Genomic DNA, 20,421 nt, shown 5'->3' with positions numbered 1-20,421 from the left:
CCTATATGAAACGGTATCAGCACTTAGTAGAACTGGTATCCCCCTTTATAAATCATGCGATTTTTGATATGTTTTTTTTTCCTTTCTGTATTGATTCCTTGACAATCCTTAACCTTTTGAGCTTCCTCCTTATTAGCCTTTGTGATACTGCGAGTTATTGGAGGCATGCTCGGTTATTTAAATAGGGATTAATCAGGGTTTCTTAATACAATCAAGAGATTGTTTCCCTTAAGAAGAAACAAATTTTCGGACCTGGACGCTTGTGGAATATCGAAAATATACACTTAATATATTTTGTTTCCTTTATCCGAACTTCTCATGCTGGAAGGTTTATTAAAATTCAAAAATTTCAAATGAAGCCTATTTTTTGAAAGATCATGTTAAACATGAACAATATTTTAGACAGACATGGATTTGCATCTATCCATAAATTGTCACAGATTTTTCTGATAAACAGACACAAACATTGTGCTCTTGTTTTATGTGCTTTTCCCATCCAAAGTTATGAGCACAAATAGGATGAGTTTGCACATTCTCAATAAAACTAAGTTGTATTGGAGTAAGCTTTTTCTAGCTTTCAGCGTGTATCAGAAACATAGTTCATGTTTCTCTTTGGGAATTTCTTCTCAAGATATTTTCTCCCAAGAAGGTGATCCTTTCTTCATCTAATAATATGATCATTAGGAGAAACTGTACTGACGTGAGAATTTTCAGAGATGATAAATCTCTCTTAATTCTATCAATGAGATTTTCATAAGATTTCCTTATGATGCACATCAGCATCGGAAAGTCATGATTGTTTCCATTGGCAGAGATTCTCTCTTTTCCTTTCTTCTGGAGTCGTTCTTCATCAAAACAAGAACTGTTTCGATACGGGTGAGGAGGAACCTTTTTCCATAAGCGATTATCAACTCTTACTTTTGATTCTTTTGATTTGACTTTATCGAGATGGGGTAAAATCCGTCTTTCTACTGAGGAATAATCGTTCAGTTTTTTAAGACAAGAAACTTCCTTCAATATTTTCACCACTGTATTTGAAGAAGTTTAAGTTTCATGTCAAGTGACTGAAAGTTGTTTTCCTTAAGATCACGAACATGGAATCGGTTCAAAGTTTCCTTTGGACAAGATTTCGTCTGATCATCAGTAGATATAGAAGCTGGTTTCTCATCCTCTTCTGACTTGATGTAGTTAGGAAAACTACTATCATCATGATATATTTCAGATGTGATCAAACAAGTTTTGTTATCACAATCTCTCAAAGTCGAGCAAGGACCATTGATTTCTTCATCAGAAGAAATTACAATTGAATCATTAGTCATAGTCACAGGATGTGTCTCTTTTTCTTGAGTAAGAGATTTACCAAGAGCTTCTAATTTGACAGTGAGATCTATATTATATTTGGCTAGACTATTTAGTTCAACGTCTTTATCTCTGATCTCATTTTTAAGAAGATTTGACTCTGTCTTTAATATCAGCACTTTTGTAGACAGAGATTTTATATGCTTTAGTAGTTTTACCAACTCTGTATCAGCATCTTCTTTTCCATCAGAGAACGACTCAGATGTACTCTTGATTTTCGTAACTCCCGGATCATGGGTCAACGAATTGGTAACATCTTCAACTTTTGAGTATTCATACTCTTGCATAACGTTAACTGAATCAGACATAGATTCAATTCTTATAGGTTAGATCGCACCAAACACAGATTGTTAGATCTTTTCGTATTTACCTTCTCTGGTACCAATTGAAAAGACGAGGGTACGCAAATATACCTCAATCTAAAACTTTTCCACCTATAAGTCCTTTCTCTGAAACTGATTGACTATGTACTGAGTCGAGACAATACAACGAATCGGTTCACACTTCGTGTGATCGTCTGTGGATACGATATCGAGACAATACAACAACAAGATAAATTGCGTGATTGACTATGGATACACGACTGAGACAACACAACAACGAAGTATGGTTACCTGATAATAGGTTCAGACTTAACCAAACACTATAGGATTGCTATCAAGTAATTAGGAATTAATGTTTGTGTATTTTACTTCTAATTATAATAAATCAATTATAATTGCGAAAATAGAAAAGTAAAAGACACATCAAGATTATGTTAACGAGAAAACCGCAAATGCAGAAAAACCCCTAGACCTTGTCCAGAAATGAATACTCTCAGAATTAAGCCGCTATAAAAAAACTAAACCAACTTCGTATAGTTGATACCAAGCAACCAGACCTATAGTTCACCTAGTTCCCTCAGTATATCTGCGCCTCCAACTTTCAATAAGTCACGCACTTGGAACAATTCCTTTTGTTCGTATTCCAAACAGTAAAGGAACAACAAATCTGTTCGGTAACAACTTTTTTCAATCAACGTGATATGAGTTTGACAAAAGGATCTTCCGTGTAACCAATAAAATCCTTTGTCGGGTTTTTAGATCAATCTATTCAACAACTACCAAAGTAATTGTTTAGACTATGCAATCAATACTATGAATCACAAAGAAATGTATTGATGTCGATCTACGCAACTAATCAATCCAATCTATAAAAAGATAAATCGATTATAGTTGGATCCCCAACCGATCAAGTTTTGTGCACACCAAAGATTATGAACTCAAATAATAAATCTTCTTTGTCTTCAAATCTTCTTAGATCTTCAATAAACACCTGCACACAAACAACTTGAATCTCTTGTGATCAATCACACATAGAACTGAGTCTGTAAACGATGGATTATCACAAGACGTCTTTAGATCTACAAACAGTCTAAATATCCCCGTCGATACTTCAATCTAGTTTGAGTGAATCTTATATCATAAGAGAAGATTCTCAAGCATAAAAAAACTAGGTGCAATCAAAGTTCAAAAACCGTTAGTATCAAATCAATCGAAAACTAATAATAAACTGAAATTATATAGTTTCCCACCAACTATACTCGTAGAGATTCTCAATCCCAAAAAAGTCTTTAAAATGAGTGGTCGTAAGAGATTTCGCCTAATTAGGGTACTTTCCTCTCCGAATAGACGGCTCCACCAGTAACAACACAACTAGGTAGTTTTGCTGGCTCTGAGGATATCACATTACCAATTTTTATTTTCTATGCAATAAAGCCAAAATCGATTTTCATAATTCCTGGAAATGCTCTGTCCAAATATTGACCGAAATCTCAGTAGAAAATCTCCAATCAGTAAATGCACATTACCAATTTTTATTTTCTAAAGATATGCATTTAATTGCTGGAAATTAAAAACATATAAAATTAAAAACCTTAATTAAAAGATTCTCAATTTATTTCGATCCGGGATTCTCCTTTAGTTATTAAGGAATATCTTTGAACAATAATTAATAATAATTATTGCACATGTTCAAAGTATGTCGACATCTTTATTTTGTAAATCCTTTTTCATATTTACAATCTTGGAACCGATTTGCCACACATCCAAACAAGTTTAGAATTGGTTCACCTGATTTCCAAGAACTATGTGATTGATCAAAAATATTCAATCACCATTCATGGTTTTAACGGTTCTACCAAACACAAAGTCCGGTTCTACCTCCAAGTCGTTACTAGGATCGGTTACACTAATTTCCATAAAATGGCTAACTAAGTACCAGGATCGGTTACCACTATCTCATGGTATTACTTGTGATCGGTTGCACAAGTTATAGGATCGGTTACACCAATTACTAAAACTTGTTAACCTACTATAAGGATTGATTACACATCTTGTGATTAGTCCCACCAAGTTCTAAGATCTTTTACCAATGACTAGGAATGGTTACACCAGTTCCAAATATCGATCATACCATATCAGGTGATTACTTAAGATTGGTTTCACTAATAAAAGTCATACCGATACATAAGTCAAGCATTGGGAATAGTTTTACCAAGATACATAAACTAGTTATGAGCGGTTATACTAACACATATTGGTAATCCAAAGATTTTCAATGAATAACAATACCAATAAGCCTAGCGATTTACCTTTCGGTTCACAAAACAAGTTTATGAATTGTACTTCCTTTAAACGAATGTAAAACATTGTTTCCTAGGACGAAATCTTCACCCATACCCATACATAATCACAAGAGCATTCATACGATTATGTCAATGTCTTATATACGAAGTTCAAAAGATAGGCGTTATACTTCGTATTATAATTCCTTAGTACTACGTCTAACTAGAGTATAATCATTCATAGCTTCACAGTTATGTTTTCAATATAGCACGACTTGAAAGATATGTTAGGAATGAAACAGTTCAAGTCAAAATATTACTAACCTCAAGAGGAAGGATGATTTCGTCGATGTAGCTCTTTACTTCATCACATTCTTCAAGTCTTCGAGTAATACTTGTAAGTCTCATATCCTAATAACTTTCTAGCTGACCTATACGAAGTTGATTACAGTACATAATCAAGCGACTCTTTAAATGAGTTTTGGTTCACTAAAATATGACAACCAAACTTGACATACCAACGCTTGGTGGGTTCAACCGAGCAATGCTCTGACATGTACCCCAAAAAGGGATACAGTTGAAGCACTTAATGTGTATCTTTGTGAAGGAATCGTTTCCTCGAGGAAGAAGAAGGAGAGATCCACAAATGATGAAGAAGCTTCTTCCTCTAACTGCCTCTTGTTTGTTTGTCATTTTGATAATAACTTTATAGGTGTGGTGAAAGATTTCATCAACAAAAGAAATGATTTAAAATCTCAAATATATTTATCTTTAGAAAAATAGCTCACTATGAACGCATGTTGTCTCTAACAAAGAATACCTTGTGTGGACTAAGAAGATAACTTAGTGAGTTAACTGATATCTCTGAAGATCTAGAGGAATTGAATGATCCCATAATCAATGGTTTTTTCAATAATGAGAAGGAATTATCAGTAGATGCTCTGAGAAATCTCTACGATGTCTAGGAAACTTGCTATGAGAATTCATTCTTGTGTGTTAAGAAGGATAACTAGGGTTTAGAATAGCAATTATTGTGAGTGCACATAGCTATTTCCAACGATTTTTATTTTGCAATGTTTTAGATTTATTTATTTAAATTCTAAAGTTCATTTGGAAGATGATTTTGCAGTATTAATCTTTATGGTTTCGTATATTGCAACTTGTTATGGGATATGTGTGTTTGCGTTCGTGAACTATGATTGTCCCATACTTGTCAAAAGTTAAGTCTTTCATATGTCATTATGCAAATATTGATAAAAGATTGAATGAACTTTTGACAAACAAAAGTTAAGCCTATTATGTCATTATGCAAATATTGATGGAAGATAGGATGAACTTTTATCTACAAAGATTAAGTCTATTATATGTCTATATGCAAATAAAAATGAAAAATAGAATGAATCTTTGAATATTCCGCAGTATTGTTCTTTCCCTGATCCACATATTTGTGTAATACTGTGCGGCTCTGTAAATTCCCTTATGTGAGCATTTCCGATTAAATTAATCATGGGTTCTCTTGTGGTTTATTTAATTGAGTATTCTGGATACAAATTCATGTTTCACGTGATTTTTTAATGTCCAAAGAAATCCTTATTTTCTTATGAAAGTAAGGTCGCTCTTGTTGTTCTTTCGGGAATGACATTTTATGGGGGAGAGTTCTTAATTGAACTTGTGCTTAATTGCCAAATCTTTGTGGGGAGTGCGGCTGTGGAATATTGCAGGAGATTTCTTGTATCTCTATTAACTCCTTGATGAATGTATTTAGTTTCGGCTATATGATTGCATCTAAACAAAGTTGATATGTTGTTCTCTTTTGATCATGAAGTATATCTATGGAAATTTCATTAGGATACCACTAGTATTCGTACTTTTGCCAATTTTATTGACAAAAAGGGGGAGAATTAATGTGTAATTCACCCTACAAATACATATGGTTTACGAATCATTATGTACGGGGGAGTGGTTTTTATGTGAGATGAAGTATTGACTAAAGGAGAGTGATAGATATCACCATAGTATTGTTGTCAAAGTTGTGATACAATTGGACTTTGATGTTGTATAATAATACTATGACACTGTATAACAATGATTGAGAGCAACTGTTTTCTCATTGTTATAGATACGGATCTTCAACAACTATGATGCTGATTTGAACACGTTCAGAATTAGTGGAGTACTTGGAGTGACGAAGATTTCGAGTAATGTTGAAGACCAAGGAAATCAAGCATTTGGATAGAGAGCTACAAAGTTTATTTATTTTGTATTCCATATGTATTGAGAGTTTTGTCACTAAAATTGACAAAGGGGGAGATTGTTAGAGCACTGCTTGGTCGAACTCGCAAGCGTTGCTATCTCAATCTTGTTGTCAAGTTTAGTTTCCAAAACTATAAGTCTTGATTTCTAGTCTACTTATAGATAAGTCTCAGATTAGGATAGAAAGTGTAGTTGAGCATTAGACTTCACGTCGTTCGTTGATTGCAGATGAAGAACTACTAAGGGGAGCTTGTGGAACTTCATCAACAAAAGGTATGTGGAGACCTGAACTCATCTATCACGCAAAAGTCTATCTACTTTATCTCCTATTTGAGACAAAATTCGTATAGCTATATAGACTTCAATTATACACATTTAATATTTCGAGTTGAGTTTAACTCGCTTACATATTTCTCGAAATATGTGTTAGTAAGCTTTCGCTTTAACCAAGTTCATCTTGTATTCTTGATGAAATTCAAAAGATGATCATGTGAAAATCGCCTGGTAGCATCTTACATGATTTGTATGAGACAGTCATTTGATGTAGACTCGGAATGTTTCGTATTGATCATTCGATCACTTGAAAAGTGCTTTGAAGATAATAATTTGTGTGAGACATCTATTGTCGTCTTCCAATAATGTTTCAATGATTGAAATAAGAGTTTAGAAAAATCGGATATAAGCATAGTTTGAGTACTTGCATATATGTAATCCAAGATGGGGAACCATGGTATGCATACCCGTATGCGTACCGGTTGGTCTGTGAAAGTCCGGGAACCTTGTACGCATAACGGTATGCGTACTGGCGTGAGGTTCAGGTCCGGGAATTTCTGCTGAGTTTAGAAGGTATGCATACCAGTTCGCGTACTGGCGAAACCCAAACTTAGTACGGCCATTTAGGTACGCGTACCCCTATGCATACCTAAGTGGATAATGTTCTAAAATCGGTTTGTTCATGAACTAATACTTATATAATAAGGAATGCAATCTTTTTCTAACTGTGGCTATAATGTTCATGACTTGATTCAAGTGAATCAAAATCGATTTTGCTTCAATTGTGTCTTGTATACTTCTATGAGAATATAAACAATTGACCAACACTAGATGTTAGAGCACTTCTCAGTTGAACTGACCAAGCGTTGGTATGTCAAGTTTGGTTTTCATATTTTAGTGAACCAAAACTCATTTAAAGAGTCGTTTGATTATGTACTAGAGTCAATTTCGTACAGGCTAAACTAGAAAGTTATTAGGATATGAGACATACAAGTATTACTCGAAGACTTGAAGAATGTGAAGAAGTAAAGATCTACATCGACGATATCATCCTTCCTCTCGAGGTTAGTAATATTTTGAATTGAACTGTTTCATTCCTGACGTATCTTTCAAGTCATGCTATATTGAAAACATAACTGCGAAGCTGTGAATGATTATACTCTAGCTAGACGTAGTATTAAGGAATTACAATACGAAGTATAATGCTTATCATTTGAACTTCGTATATAAGACATCGACATAATCGTATGACTGCTATTGTGATTATGTGTATGGGTATGGGTGAAGATTTCGTCCTAGGAAACAATGTTTACATTCATTTAAAGGAAGTACATTCATAAGCTTGTTTTGTGAATCTAAAGGGAAATCGCTAGGCTTATTGGTATTTTTATTCATTGCATATCTTTGGATTACCAATATGTGTGATTAGTACAACCAATCATAATTTATTATGTATCTTGGTAAAAATATTCACAGTGCCTGACTTATGTATTGGTATGACTTTTATTAGTGCAACCGATCCTAAGTAATCACCTAAGATGGTATGATCGATATTTGTAATTGGTGTGACCGATCCTAGTAATTGGTGTAACCGATCCTAGTAATTGGTGTGACTGATCACAAAATAGTGTATAATCGATACTTGTAATTGGTGTAACCGGTCCTGGTATTGGTGTAACCGATCCTGGTAACTGGTGTGAACGATCACAAGTAATACCATGAGTATATGGTAACCTGTCTTGGTAATTGATGTAACCGGTCCCAGTAACCATATGAAGGTAGAACCGATCCTAGTATTTGGTAAACCGTAAACCCATGATTATTGATTTGATAATTGGTATTTGATCAATCACATATAGTTCTTGGAAATCAGATGAACCAATTCTAAACTTGTTTGGAAGTGTGGTAAATTGGTTCGAAGATTGTAAATATGAAAAAGGATTTACAAAGATAAATATGTCGACATACTTTGAACATGTATAATAATTCGTATGTTTTATTGTTCAAAGATATTCCTTAATAACTTAAGGAGAATCCCTGACCGAAGTAAATTGAGAATCTTTTAATTAAGATTTTTAGTTTTATATGCTTTTAATTACCAGAAATTAAATGCATATCTATGGAAAATAAAAATTGGTAATGTGCATTTACTAATTGGATATTTTCTAGTGAGATTTCGGTATATATCTGGACAAAGCATTTCCAGGAATTATGAAAACTGATTTGCCATTTATTGCATATCTTGAGAATATTTGGTTTTGGAAATTCCTTGGTGTCCAAACTTCCTTGGTCTATAAATACCTAAGTTTGCATTTCGAGCAAACTAATCCTCAGAACCAGCAAAACTACCAAGTTGTGTTTTTACTGGTGGAGCCGTCTATTCAGAGAGGAAAGTACCATAATTAGGCAAAATTTCTTACGACCGCTCGTTTTAAAGACTTCTTTGGGATTAAGAAGCTCTACGAGTACAGTTGGTGGGAAACTAGATAATTGCAGTATTATTAGTTTTCGATTGATTTGATTGACTAACGGCTGTTGAACTTTGATTGCACCTAGTTTGTTTATGCTTGAGAATCTTCTCTTATGATATAAGATTCACTCAAACTAGATCGAAGTTTTGACAGGATCTTTAGAACTGTTTTTAGATCTAAAGACATCTTGTGATAACCATTGTTAACAGACTCCGTTCTGTGTGTGATTGATCACAAGAGATTCAAGTTGTGGTGTGCAGGTGTTTATTGAATATCTAAGAAGATTTGAAGACAAAGAAGATTTCTTATTGGATTCATAATCTTTGGTATGGACAAAAGCTTGATCGGCTGGGATCCAACTATAATCGGTTTGTCTTTGATAGACTTGATTGATTAGTTGCGTAGATCGGCATCAATATATAGTATCTTGGTGGATCCTATTATTGATTGCATAGTCTAAAAACGACTGCTTTAGTAGTTATTAGTTAGATATATCTAGAACCCGACAAAGGAGTTTATTGTCTAAACGGAATAGCCTTTGTCAAACTCATACCACTGAGATTTAAAAGAGTTGTTACCGAACAGATTTGTTGTTCCTTTACTGTTTGGAATACGAACCAAAGGAATTGTTCCAATGCGTGCACTTATCGAATTTCGGAAGCGTAGGGATACTGAAGAAACTAGGTGAACTATAGGTTTAGTTGCTTGGTATCAACTGTACAAAGTTGGTTTAGATTTTGTACAGCGGCTTAATTCTGAGAGTATTCAATTCTGGACTAGGTCCCGGGGGTTTTCTGTATTTGCGGTTTCCTCGTTAACAAAATCTTGATGTGTCATTTACTTTTTTTTTTACGCAATTATAATTGTTGTTATTATAATTTAAAGTAAATTACACAAACGTTAACTCCGTAATACTTAATAGTGATCTCATAGAATTTTGTTAAGTCTGAACCTATTATCAAGTAATCACACTTTGATTGTTGTATTGTCTCGATCTCGTATCCATAGACGATCACACAAAGTGTGAATACCGATTCGTTGTATTATCTCGACTCAGTCCATAGACAATCACTTTCGGTAAGAGGACTTATAGGTGGAAAATTTTAAGATTGTGGTATATTTGGGTACCCTCATCTTTTCAATTGGTATCAGAGCAGGCAAACATGAAAATATCTAACAATCTATATTTGGTGTGATCCAACCTATAAGACTGGAATCTAATAATGGTTTTTATAGAACCTGATAATGATTCAGTTAACGTAAAGCAAGGTATCAAGAGTTTTGAATTAACACTTGATGATGGCATCTATGAATCAATATGTGAAGATCATCATGAAATCATCTCGAGAGATTCTACTAGACAAGTTAATCTTTTTAATGATTTAGAAACCAATGACAACTGGAAAATATGTCTACAAGAAAGGATGGATGAAATTTACAATGATGATGACTTAGATTTTGTACGAGACGTAGAAAAGGATATATCATAATACTCTAAACTACTGGATCCTTTGAAAAATAAAAAACTGAGAACTTCAGATTTTCTTGGTTTTATGACTTCTCTTTGTCGTGAGAACACGAAACTGAAGAGGGTTTTTCAAGGATATTATATTGGTTACCGCACCAGTGATTCTCTTCTTAAAGATCGTACAGACGAGCTAAATTCTAAGAAATTAGAATGTGAAAATCTTCGAAGAGATCTTTTTTTGTCGAAAAATTAACTTGTTGAATCTGAAGCAAGGGTTAATTCTCAACAAAAGAGTTTTGAAGAGAAAGAAGGTGTATATCTCTCACGAGAAAAATACCTTGAGGCTGATCTAGCTGGTGCTCTTGATAAAATCAAGATGTTGGAAGAAGAAAATTTGTACTTGAAAAGGTCCAATGATAGCACAAACAATTTATCCTCATTGTTAGAAGCAGGAAGATATCATGGTGATACACGAGGATTCGGATATAAGGGATCAAGTGCTTCCAGCAATAACAATGAGATAAAATTTTTTAAAGCTACAAATTCTTCTCAACCAGAGACTTCCATTGATGTCAAAGATACTCTTATTTCTTGTAAAGAAGAAAAGCCTGTCAAGCCTAAGAATTGTGTTCAACCATCAGCAATCAAAGAGAGCACTTCTGCTAATGTCAAGAAACCAACAATGTTGAACAAAGATAAGAAGAAGAAGAAGAAGAAGAAGAAGAATAAGAAGAAGAAAACTCGTCGATCTCCAATGCAAGAGGATCCACAAAAAGGTAACATTAAAACTCAGTCTTCGTATGTTAAGCATTGCTATTATTGTGGTAATAAGGGACACTTGCAATGGGGATGCAAAGTTAGTAAGATGCAAGATGCACTTTATTTTGTATCAAACGAATTGACTAAGTTTGCTCCCCGAAAGTACTCAGATCGTTATTGTCCTAAGTTTAGGAAAAAGAATTGTTATAATGATAGTTCAAATATGACCTATCACTCGACAAGGTCATCTCATAAAAGACCCAATTATAAAAGGAGAGATGAATCTGTAAATGCTACGACAAGATCTGATGTTCCATATTGGAAAAAAGTTGTCTCGCAAAGTATTCAAAAGGACAATCGTCCTAATTGTATAAAGGAGAAAGCTTCTCCTACGAAACCCAACTCTAAATGGGTCCTGAAGTCCTCCATAGCCAAGAAGGGACCAAAAGTTAGTCACAAGAATGACTCCCAGCTGTTAATTTTTTGGTGACAAAAATTACATGAGTTTTCTTGAAAGACTAAAGACAGACATCATGTTTGAAATTTCTTGTACTAGTGAACGTTGTGATAATGACACTCTTCATCACAAGTCAAACTTGAAAAACAAGATATGGAACAAGAGAAAACAAACCAAGCAAGAGGTCAAGAGTGATGATTCTGTCTTAGTCACCCATGACGAACAAGACAAGACTCACCAAAACACAACCTAGTTGTGTTGGAATGTGCATGCTCACCTTTGTGCTCAATCTTATGATAGGTGAGGAAGCACATGAAAACTAAGCACACGATCTCTCGGTTATTATATGACTAATTAACATCTTTAGGGAGATTCATTTTCTTCTATACTCATACCTTCTCTATCTATGTTTGAGATTTTGATAGATACGGTAATTTTGAGTTTATGATGTTGATATCTACTGATCATATTTGTGTAGATCTTGTTTTTACGTTTAAAACGAGCTAACAATCACTGAATTCGGATATTGTATGCAAAAGTTATGCCTAAAACAGTTTTGTGTGTGGAATCATGTTGTGACCCGTCACAAAACTGTAATCGGTCCTAGTGATTGGTGTAACCGGTCCTAGTGATTGGTGTGATTGGCCCATACAAAGGAGTGTAAAACTGTTTTGCCCATAATTTCTTCGTCCGAACTCAGGAATGACCTCATTCTTTTTGCGTTGGTTTCGTAAGTTAATTTCCTACAAGATTGAGGTAATTGCAATACTTGATTATTTGTTGAATATATATGGTGTATTGCATTCTTGTTTATGGGGTGTATGATTTCGGTTTTCATAACCTTATTATTCAATATCATATGTTGTTGAACCCTTATGGTTGGTGTGGCTTTTTGATTTAACGGTATTGAGTTCTAGCCCATGTTTGTAGGCTTTATCAAAGGATCATAAGGTGTTCCGATTGAAACTCATATGTGAAAAAGTCACAATATGTTGAATCGATTTTGATTTAGCATAAAAGCATATGTGTTTCGGGGTTTTCAACTTTTTCCTTGCATTAGTTAAAACCAATTCAATCTTTCACTGGTAAAGGTTGCTTTTGTTGTTCTTCTTTTGTTCTCGCCAGAGGATGACAAAATTACGGGGGAGAGTTCTAACGTGAACTTGCGCTTAATGATATATATCTTTCTGGGGAGAAGAGGATTCGGAATTTGAGGTAAAGAATTTGTTAATTAATCGTTTTCCTGTTTAAGAAAATCCTGATTTTATTGCATATATTTTGCTTTTGCTTAAAAAAATTCGTTACAATTGATATTTATTCCATTATGTGTGTATGGATGTGTGTGTGTGATTCAATTGTTTCCGGTTGAGAAAAACTATTGTTATCTTTCTTTATTATTTGGTATCAGTTGTTTAGGCTTAACGAAATTTCGGTGCAATTGCGGTACTTTAATGTCTTTGTTTGTTTCAATTGCTTCCGATTAAGAAAAATATTTATGCAAGTTGTTTTATTTTGTTTGTATGAATTATTTATGGCTTAACAAAAATTCGGGATCATTTGTTTAGTCCAATTCGATTCCGGATAAGAGAAACTAAGTTAATTCTAATCTTAGTTAGACTTATCAAAGTGAAGGATTCGGTTATTCAAATCTAATCGAATGCCTTAACAAGAAATACTAGTTAACTAACCTAGTACTTGTCTTGTTTAAGAGTGAAAGGTCTGAGTTATTGATTGAATAATTAGAACCTGATGAGAAAAATAAAGTTAATTCTGATCTTTATTTTGGTCTTATCAAACAAACGATTATATTTATACAATCGGATTAGAAAAAAGAACTAAGGCGATTAGTCAATTTGTTAAACTATTAGGGAAAATTGCTTCGGGCAATTGTTTCCTTGACAACATATTAAAACCAAATTACTTGTAGTTTTGGTTTTGATATCGGTTGTATAAAAAGGTATGTGAAACCTTTGTGCTTAATTCTTTTAAGTTGTGCAAGTCTTTTAGATTTGTAAGATCCTTTCCGTTTGTCCTTTATTTGCTCGAACCTTGTCATTTTGTGACAAAAATGGGGAGAAATATATGGAGTAAATAAGTGATAGGTATTCACTAAGGAAAGGAAAATTGTGCTTAAAAAGTTATATCTAACGAAAGAGTAAAGCATTGACTAAGGGGGAGAAACATATCATATGATGATTGTGGTTATTTGGACTACAAGAGAAAATAACAAAGATGTGCGGATTGAAAATCTACCTATCTCACCTTTAGGGGGAGTATTAGCTTTGTTATTATAATGTCAACTGCGGCATATAAGGATTGAATTAATTCTGATCTTTATTTTGGTCTTATCAAACAAGCGATTGTATTTGTACAATCGGTTTAGCAAATGTACTAAGGTGCTTAATCAATTTTTAATTTGCTAAACTATTAGGGAAAATTGCTTCGGGCAATTGTTTCCTTGATAACATATCAAAATGAAATTACTTTGTAATTTCTATTTTGATATTGGTTATCTAAAATGGTATGTGAAACCTTCGTGCTTAACTCTTATAGGTTATGCAAGTCTTTTAGATTTGTAAGATCCTTTCGGTTTGTCCTTTATTTACTCATACCTTTGTCATTTTGTGACAAAAAGGGGGAGAAATATATGGAGTAAACAAGTGGTGTGATTCACTAAGGAAAGGACAATGGTGCTAAAACGTTGTATCTAAAGAAAGAGTAAAGCATTGACTAAGGGGGATAAACATATCATATGATGATTTATAGTTATATGGACTACAGGAGGAAATAACAAAGATGTGTGGATTGAAAATCTACCTATCTCACTTTTAGGGGGAGTATTAGCTTTGTTGTTATATTGTCAACAACGACATTTATGGATTGAATATATGCAGGTTATTTTGTTGTTGAAACTTGGAATCAAGCGTATGTATAATGAATTCTTGTAATTTTTTAATCCATATGGTGTAAGAGTTTTGTCACTAAAATTGACAAAGGGGAAGATTGTTAGAGCATTGCTCCGTTGAACCTACCAAGCGTTGGTATGTCAAGTTTGGTTGTCATATTTTAGTGAACCAAAACTCATTTAAAGAGTCGCTTGGTTATGTACTAGAGTCAACTTCGTATAGGTTAAACTAGAAAGTTATTAGGATATGAGACATACAAGTATTACTCGAAGACTTGAAGAATGTGAAGAAGTAAAGAGCTACATCGACGACATCATCCTTCCTCTTGAGGTTAGTAATATTTTGACTTGAACTGTTTCATTCCTAACGTATCTTTCAAGTCGTGGATATTAAAAACATAACTGCGAAGCTGTAAATGATTATACTCTAGTTAGACGTAGTATCAAGGAATTACAATACGAAGTATAACGCTTATCTTTTGAACTTCGTATATAAGACATCGAAATGATCGTATGAATGCTATTGTGACTATGTGTATGGGTATGGGTGAAGATTTCGTCCTAGAAAACAATGTTTACATTTGTTTAAAGGAAGTACATTCATAAATTTGTTTTGTGAATCGAAAGGTAAATCACAAGGCTTATTGGTATTTTTATTCATTACATATCTTTGAATTACCAATACGTGTGATTAGTACAACTGATCCTAATTTATTATGTACTAGTGGATTGCCCGTGCCATAATGGCACGGGGGAAGAAGGGACAGTGCTACGGCCAATGCTAGTGGATACTTCTGTGGCGTTTATAAGCACGACCATTGTGAGATTTTGTTTTTGAACGAGGCCATTTTGAGAAAATACTGATGGTTAACGTCAAGAATATCTGGGTCGCACTTATGTAGATGACCGCTTGCAATAAGACGCGTTTTCTGATTATCACGAGAAAAAAAGACATCTGTCCAGAACCCCAAAACTTGTTATTCTCTGATTGGTTTCTTAAGCCACCTAACTTCGCCTCTATCTTCTCCGCCATTGTTCACTTTTCTTCACGCTTTTCTCTATCGTCCTCTTCTCTGGAGGAAAATATTGAAGAACAACGAATAGAGAGATTGGCAAACCTATATTTTCTGATGAATACCTAGTCAAAAACATCAAATTAGTTAAATATATTTATTTATTCAGTATATGAATTTGGTACGGCATTGTTGTACGGGAGTATTTTGGTGTTGTTGCTGGCGGTTGTGGTGGTAGTGGAGGTGGTGTTGGTGATTAATTCATTATATTGAAGTTATATTCCTGTAAATTTATGATATCAGAGTTCGATTGCAATCCGCGGCTGAATTTTAAGCGAAGTCCTCAATTTGTTAAAAAAAATCAACCGGGTTCGATTGGAATTCAGAGTTTGAAAAGGTAACAGATATTCAAATACAATCAGGACATAGTAAAAAAAAATTGCTTCTTGGAAGAAATATTTGGATACCGTTGATTGATGTTGTAATTCTAGTTTTTGGGTAATTTCGATCAATTGGTGGGTAATAATTGAAACTGAATTTGGTTTGAATTGAAACTAAAATTGGGATTTTTGGTAGAATGTGGTGTTGTTGATAGCGGTGGTGGTTACAGTAGTGGTGGCGGAGGAGGGTGGTGGCAATGACTCATAAGATGAAATTGAAGGAGGTAGTGGAACAGAATAAATTGAAAATTGGGATTCTGGTGATTTTTGGTGTTAATGTTGGTAGTGGAGGAGAGTAAGGAAGTGGTGGTGGTGTGTTTCTATAATAGTGGCGATGGTGTTGCTAGTTGTGGGTTGCGTGGGAGAAGATGAAACTGAAGGAGGTTTGTCTGTAATGGTGGTGATGGTGTTGGCGGTGTCGTTGGTGGTGGTAATGCTGGCGGTGGTAATAGTGATGTTGGCGGTGTGTGGTGATGATGTCGGTGGTGGTAGGGATAACTTATATTTGATTTGACAGGGAAGAAGGTGGTGCCCGTAGAGAGCGACATTGATACTAATCGTGTTCTATAATAATTGATATTGAGGCGCCGGCGATGGTGGTGGAAGAGGAGGCGGAGGTGAAGGTGGCAGCGGCAATGACACTGGTAGTGATGTTGTTCGTTCAATTGGTGAAGCATCAGACTTAAAAGGTTACGGAGGGATAACTTAAAATTTAATGAGGATATTTTGGTCCAAAAAAGAGACCAACCATAGACACCAAACAAATCATTTTGTGTTATATTATAGATCTTGGTAAAAATATTCACCGTGCCTGATTTATCTATTGGTATGATTTTTATTAGTGCAACCGATCTTAAGTAATCACCTAAGATGGTATGATCGATAATTTTAATTGGTGTGACCGATCCTAATAATTGGTGTGACCGATCCTAGTAATTGGTGTGACCGATCACAAAAGAGTGTGTAATCGATCCTTGTAATTGGTGTAACTGATCCTGGTAATTGGTGAAACCGATCATGGTAACTGGTGTGACCGATCACAAATAATACCATGAGTATATGGTAATCGGTCCTGGTAATTGATGTAAGAGGTCCAAGTAACCATATGGATGTAGAACCGATCCTTATGTTTGGTAGAACCGTAAACCCATGATTAGTGATTTGATAATTGGTATTTGATCAATCACATATAGTTCTTGGAAATCAGATGAACCAATTCTAAACTTGTTTGAAAGCGTGGCAAATCGGTTCCAAGATTGTAAATATGAAAAAGGATTTACAAAGATAAATATGTCGACATACTTTGAACATGTGCAGTAATTTTTATCTTTTATTGTTCAAATATATTCCTTAATAACTAAAGGAAAATCCCGAACCGAAATAAATTGAAAATCTTTTAATTAAGGTTTTTAGTTCTATATGCTTTTAATTACCAGCAATTAAATGCATATCTCTGGAAAATAAAAATTGTTAATGTGCAGTTACTAATTGGAGATTTTATAGTGAGATTTCGGTAGATATTTGGACAAAGCATTTCCAAGAATTATGAAAACCGATTTAGACATTTATTGATATCTGAGAATATTCGGTTTTGGAAATTCCTTGGTGTCCAAACTTCCTTGGTCTATAAATACCTAAGTTTGCATTTCGAGCAAACTAATCCTTAAAGCCAGCAAAACTACCAAGTTGTATTGTTACTGGTGGAGCCGTTTATTCGGAGAGGAAAGTACCCTAATTAGGCGAATCTCTTACGATCGCTCGTTTGAAAGACTTATTTGGGATTGAGAAACTCTACGAGTACCGCTGTTGGGAAACTAGATAATTGTAGTTATATTAGTTTTTAGATTGATTTGATTGACTAATGGTTGTTGAACTTTGATTGCACCTAGTTTGTTTATGCTTGAGAATCTTCTCTTCTGATATAAGATTCATTCAAACTAGATCGAAGTTTCGACGGGATCTTTAGAACTGTTTTTAGATCTAAAGACGTGGTGTGATAATCCATTGTTAAAAGACTCTGTTTTTTGTGTGATTGATCACAAGAGATTCAAGTTGTGGTGTGCAGGTGTTTATTGAAGATCTCAGAAGATTTGAAGACAAAGAAAATTTCTTATAGGGTTCATAATCTTTGGTGTGCACGAAAACTTCGACGGGATCTTTAGAACTGTTTTTAGATCTAAAGACGTGGTGTGATAATCCATTGTTAAAAGACTCCGTTCTGTGTGTGATTGATCACAAGAGATTCAAGTTGTGGTGTGCAGGTGTTTATTGAAGATCTCATAAGATTTGAAGACAAATAAAATTTCTTATGGGGTTCATAATCTTTGGTGTGCACAAAAACTTGATCGGCTGGGATCCAACTATAATCGGTTTGTCTTTTATAGACTTGATTGATTAGTTGCATAGATCGGCATCAGTATATAGTATCTTGGTGGATCCTATTATTGATTGTGTTAGAGCACTGCTCGATCGAACTCGCATGCGTTGCTATCTCAAGCATGTTTGTCAATATTAGTGATCAAAACCATATGTCTTGATTTCTAGTTTACTTATGACTAAGTCTCGGTTTAGGATAGTTAAGTATAGTTGAGCTCCAGACTCCATGGCGATCATCCTACGAAGACGAAGAATTACTCGAGGAACAAGTGGAACTTCATCCGACTAAAATGTATGTGGAGACTTGAACTTATCTTTCACTCAAAAGTCTATTATATCTCCTACTCTTGAGACAAAGTCGTATAAGTATGATAGTTTTTATACATACACATTTGCTATTTCGAGCCGAGTTTACTCGCCTATCTTTTTCTCGAAATATGTGTTGGTAAGCTTTCTCTTTAACCATTTTCATCTTTACCCATGAAGAAAGTTATGATGACGTTTCAATCTTGAAAATAGCTTTGATGAAGATAGTCGTGAATAACGATTGTTATAACATTATAGAAGAAAGTTTCAATGATTGAAATGTAGAGTTGAGATTACCATCTATGGATATAAGCATATATAGTGGGTTCGCACATTAGTGTATAAATCCATGTGCCGGAAACCAAGTGCGCACATATGTGTGCATGCGGTATTGGTGAAGGAGACAAATTGAGTAGCGTACCAGCGGAAGTTTTCATACCGAAAATTTCTGCTGAGTTTGTAGTTTGCTAACTAGTAAACCAGTCACCTTAGGTACGCATGCCCACGAAAGTTTTCATGCCCGAAAATTTCTGCTGAGTTTGGAAACCAAAGCCAACTAAAATCCGGTAGCTAAGGTACTCATACCCGTACGCGTACCCAAGCTGGTTATTTCTCAAATAGGTAGTTCATGAACTTAAAAAAAATAAATTATAAGAAATGCAATCTTTGCAAACCGTGGGTATATTTTTCATGAATTGATTCAAGTGGATCAGTCCGATTACCTAACCAATTGAACAACTCTATCAACTAGTTCTTATGAGTCATTTGAACTAGTTATGAGAAAGATGAATACGGTTAATATGAAAGAGCTCATATGGCTAACCATTGGTTAACTATTTGTGAACCAACTAAGTGTACACGTGTAGGTACGGTTACTCAAACCTAAATGAATACATTTCATTTGTTTGTGACAATCTAAGTTTCGATCTAACTGTTGAAAGATATTAGCTTGGTTGAATCAGGTTTTTCATCTAACGGTGAATATTGAATGCTTTTTTACCAAGGTAACTTAGATTGCAAACCCTGATTTGAAAACTATATAAAGGAGACATCTAGCAATTGGAAAAACTAATCCCCACACCTCCTGTGTGATACTAGTTGGTTTGCTAGAGTCGATTCTCCTTTAACCTTATGTTTCTTCTCGAGACCCTGTAGGTTAACGACTGAAAGACTTCATTGGGATTGTGAAGCCAGACGAAACTACTTCTCTTGTAGTTGAGCGATCTGATCTTTCCATTTTCTATCACACGAGTTCAATTGAATAATTGACTTGATATTATATCTCTGATAGGGTAAGATAAAAAGAAATCACAAACATCTTCGTCTCATCATTTGTGATTCCGCAATATCTAGTTTCGCTAACATACGATTTAAATTATTGTGAGGTGATTGATAATACTAGGTTGTTCTTCGGGAATATAAGTCCGGATTATCAATTAGTTCCTGTTCACCTTGATTGTATCAAAAAACGGAACAAAAACTCATAAGTTTATCTGTGGGAGACAGATTTATCTATTACCGTATACTTTTCTGTGTGATACATATTTGTTTATTAAAGTCTTCGACTTTAGGTCGTAGCAACTCTTAGTTGTGGGTGAGATAAGCTAAGGGAATCAAGTGCGTAGTATCCTGCTGGGATCAGAGACGTAAGGAGCGCAACTGTACCTTGGATTAGTGTGAGATTGATTGGGGTTCAACTACAGTCCAGACCGAAGTTATTTTGTAGTAGGCTAGTG

Source organism: Papaver somniferum, unplaced genomic scaffold, assembly GCF_003573695.1.
Source record: "Papaver somniferum cultivar HN1 unplaced genomic scaffold, ASM357369v1 unplaced-scaffold_133, whole genome shotgun sequence".
Lineage (NCBI taxonomy): Eukaryota > Viridiplantae > Streptophyta > Magnoliopsida > Ranunculales > Papaveraceae > Papaver > Papaver somniferum.
The sequence above is the reverse complement of the archived record's forward strand: the minus strand, read 5'-3'. Positions refer to the sequence as shown.